Source organism: Galeopterus variegatus, unplaced genomic scaffold (assembly GCF_000696425.1).
Source record: "Galeopterus variegatus unplaced genomic scaffold, G_variegatus-3.0.2 Scaffold5147, whole genome shotgun sequence".
In the NCBI taxonomy this organism is placed as follows: domain Eukaryota; kingdom Metazoa; phylum Chordata; class Mammalia; order Dermoptera; family Cynocephalidae; genus Galeopterus; species Galeopterus variegatus.
This window is the reverse complement of record NW_007731258.1, coordinates 46,254-50,781: the sequence shown is the minus strand read 5'-3', so window position 1 is coordinate 50,781 and position 4,528 is coordinate 46,254.

Below are 4,528 nucleotides of genomic sequence, written 5' to 3'. Positions count from 1 at the left end.
CACAGACAACAAAAGCAAAAGCAGACAAATGGAACTACATCAAACTTAAAAACTTTTGTGCATGAAAGGACACACATAACAGAGTAAAAATGCAAGCTACAGAATGGGAGAAAATATTTGCAAATCGTATGTCTGATAATAGGTTAATATCCACAATAAATTAAAAAACTACAAATCAGCAACAAAAAATCAAATAACCAGATTAAAATATGGTCAAAAGACTTGGATAGATATTTCTCCAAAGAAGATATACAAATGAACAACAAACACATTAAAAGATGCTCAGTATAACTAACCATCAGAAAAATGTGGTCAAAACCACAATATGTTATCACCTCATACCCATCAAGATGGCTACTATCAAAAAGAAAAGAAAAGAATAGGTGTTTGCAAGGATGTGGAAAAACTGAAATTCTTGTATACTCTGTTGGCGGAAATGTAAAATGGTACAACCACTGTGGAAAACAGTATGATGGTTCCTCAAAAATTAAAAATAGAACTGCCACAGGATCCAGCAATGCCTCCTCTCAGTCTATATCCAGAAGAACTTAAAGCAGGTTCTTGAAGAGATATCTGGTCACTCATGTTCATAGCAGTATCCTTCACAATAGCCAAGGAGTGGAAACCACCCAAATGTCAATGAATGCATAAAAGATTAAGCAAAATGTGGTGCATCCATACAATGGGAAATTATTCAGCCTTTAAAAAGAAGGAACTTCTGACACATGCATGACCTTTGAGAAAGGTATGCTAAGTGAAATAAGCCAGTCACACAAAAACTAATACTGTGCAGTTCCACTTCTGTGAGGTATCTAATGCAGTCAAATTCATAGACCAAAAGTAAAGTAGTAGGTGCCAGGGACTGGGGGTAGGATGAAAACTGAGTTACTGTTTAACAGCACAGAGTTTCATATGTGTAAGATGCAACAGCTCTGGAGATCTGTTTCACAACAGCATGGATATATTCAACTGGTGAAATCTGAATACTGTCCGTAGTTTAGTGAATGAAAAGTTCCCAGTTTTGATGAATGCCCCAAGGTTATGTAAGATGTTAACGTCAGGGGAGTCTGAATGAAGGTGGAATGGAAATTCTCTGTACTGTCTCTGAACATTTGTGGAAATCTACTCTTACTTCAAGATAAAAATGTTTGGAACAGTTAGTATTCAGAGTGTATAAAACCTCTATATATCAATTAGTGAAATATGAGCCAATAGAAAAAATATATAAAAAGGATATAAAAGATAGTTAACAGAAGAAAAAAAAGCAAGTGACCAATAAACCTACAAAGAAACTGTTCAATCTGAATTGCAATTAGAGAAATGAAAATTATAGAATAAGGAAATATAATTTACCTGTGAGATAATTTTTTTAAATTACCCATAGAAAATGTGCAGCCTCAAGGAAGGTGGAGGGAGGGTCCGCCCTCCTCTTGAGAGTGTAAGCTTGTTGGAGGGTATCCAGCAGCATTATCAAGTCATAAATATGCACATTCTTTGATCCAAATACTGGTCTTTTACTCTGCTATATAAATACTGACACACATTTGTAAATGGATTTACAAGAATTTCCACTGAACTATACAATGTAGCAGCAAACAACTGGAAACAGCAATGTCCATCTGTAAAGAAATAAGTAATGATTTATCTCAATATTTTGGAAAACAAGTAGCAATTTCCATGAATGAAGCAGATTTATATGTCTGCAAATGGTAAGACTTCCAGAACAAATTATTGCACTACAAAGGGTTTGGCGGATCTATAGTCAGTTTATACTATTTTTAAAAACTTATGTAGTAAGTGTGTGTGTGTGTGTGTGTGCGTGTGTGTGCGCGCGCGCGCGCGCACGTGAGAGCACAGAAATGGAAAGAACGCATACCCAAGTGCTGTCCGCACTTCTGTCTGCAGAACGGACAGGCGTCCAGAGGAAGATTGAATGTGGGCTTCCCCTTTTTTTACACATACATTTCTGAATGGATTAAATTTTTAACATAGCAAATTATGTATTATATTACAAAATAAATTTGCAATTAGAAAGGAAAGAAAAACTTCTTCATCTTTTTATGCAACTAAAACTTCTCCCTTATTAGCTTCATTTGCTCCCCAGATGCCATCGGAGTCCTGGAAATGTCATGAAGAGGGCTGAGCATGTCAACATTCCTAGATGTCATTCTTTACTTCCAAAAAGTCAACCTGCCGAAGAACTAGTCCCTGCCTTGGAGGGAAGGATTCAGAGCCTGGACGCTCACAAGAAGGAATTCTAAGCAGCATCTACCTGCAACAACCTGCCATCTGACACCTTCAAGAAAGACATCATGACTATGTAAGGAGGACCCAGGCTGGGGTCTCTGGTCACCCCAGTGCAGGGTTCCTGCCACTCTTTCCTGCAAACTCTGTCTTGCTCCCTCTCTCCCTAATGTGACATCGACCATCTCACCAGAAGCACTTTTCTGTTTCTGCTTTTTATTCCAAGACTAACCTTCCATCAGAGCATCACTCACAGCCCAAGGGAGGCAATGAATGTTTTAAAAACAGGTACAACTTCTGTCTCTTCAGTTCTACCCTCTGAGAAGTTGTACACTCAGGCTGGTGTCATTAAACAGAACAGAACAGAGGGGACAGTCCTGGGGCTGGTGCTCACTTTCCTGCGTTTCTACCTGCTCACGTGCTGAGCTCCTGGCTCGGCCTGGACGTGCACGAGGACACACAGGAGCGTGACGGACTCATGGTCCCCATCAGGCTTCTCCCTCTGGAGAGAAGGGAATTACCTGAGAAAAGCAAACACCCCTCCTGTGAAGGGCAGGCCCTCTCCAAGTCCGAGCACTGGAGGCTCCTGTGGGCCTAGCTCCGGCATCCTCAGAGGGACATGGACACATTCTACACCAGGGGGTGTCCGGGGATCAAATGATGTCCGGTTGAGTGGACGTAGCACCACCTCCCAGAGCAAGCAGCCTCTGAGCTGAAGCTACTCCTCAGGAGCCCTGAGGACACGCGACAGAGCCCCAGAAAGAGGCATGAAGGCGAAGAGTCCAGTGTGGGACGTGTGGGACGTGGTGATAATTGCTGCCAGGAGCAATCCGTGCTGAAGGCGAATAGACGCCCAGCACGACGAGCTCCTGTCATGGGTGCTCCAGAGTCCTCAGGACAAAGACTCGTCCCTGCAGATCACTTGGAGGAACAACGTGGCCACCGACCCTCGTGTGCAGCGGGAACCTGCGGTACCTGGACACCTGTGTCTTCTGTCCGTGCTCTGTGAACTCAGGAGTAAATGCGTCCCCAGCATCGGGACACACAGCGGTGACAGCATGCCGACGTCCTGAGGGCTCTTCCAGGACGTCATCAGGTGCCCTCAGCAGAGATGTGCCCCTTGGTGACAGCGGAGGGGGCGGGAGAAGTGCTGGGGGGACTCCCCCCAGAGCCCGGGCCTCAGGTGAACGTGCATCCTCACCACAGGCGCTTGTGGACAGACAGATGGGACAGGTCCCTGTCCCCTTGAGCAGGCCTGGGGGGCAGCCTGCACCGGCCCTTGTCCATGGCCCGTGAACGTCTGCTGAACTGCCCAACCAGGAAGCCGGGAGCCCCAGCCCTGCGGTCTGCACCCCACGAGGTCCTGAAGGACACGGGGAGGAATTTCGTCTTTAGATTTTGGGTTCCTCATCGTCGGGAGGGCTCCTGGCTGTGTCTCTACCGGGGAGGCCTGAGGCTGTTGGGATTCTGCGTCTCCTAAGGCCGCATCCCTTGCCTGGAAAGCAGTGGCTTCCCCAGAGCAATCCCTTTGTGTCTTTATAAATGAACATGGGGGCTTCAGGAGCACAAACTGGTAATCAGCAGAGTCAAATTTGGAAAATCATGAAAGAAATAATACCAAGTCCAATTAGGACTGCAAAGATTATGATACCATCAGCAGAGAAGTGTCTAAACTCTCCCAAGAGCTACAACTCCATCTGAAATGGACTATATCTTGGAAATTTTAGTAGAAGAGAAAAGGCAATTTATGCAAAACAAACGAAAAGCTATTTGGCAAATTGAAAGTAGCTTCAATCATTTCTAAAACATCTTATAAAATGGCAAGAAATGCTATGCCTTGAAAGAAAAACATTAACAAAAGGAAATGACTGATTGCACTGGAAACACTTCCAGCTTCTCCAGTATGCACAGATGCAGGCGGGAGTCGTGGGTCTGGACTGTAAGAAATAAATGACAAATGTCTTTCTATGTCAGGTGCATTCATTCCTTAGAGCACGAATTTTCCATGTTAGATCACTCTGCATCTCTGAGGGCTGAAAGTTTGATGTTGTATGAAAGAGTCTTAGTTAAAATGTCACACTAAGAAGGTGAACGATACAAACGTTTTAAGGAACTCAACAATTTGAGGAAGATTGACCAAGCCCAGAGCTCACAACAGATGTGAACTTTGGAAGCCGAGGGAATATGAGAGGCATCCACTGATGTGAGCACTGGGGACACAAATGCACATGCACACACACAAACACCACACACACGCACTCACACCCAAACCCATACACACCAC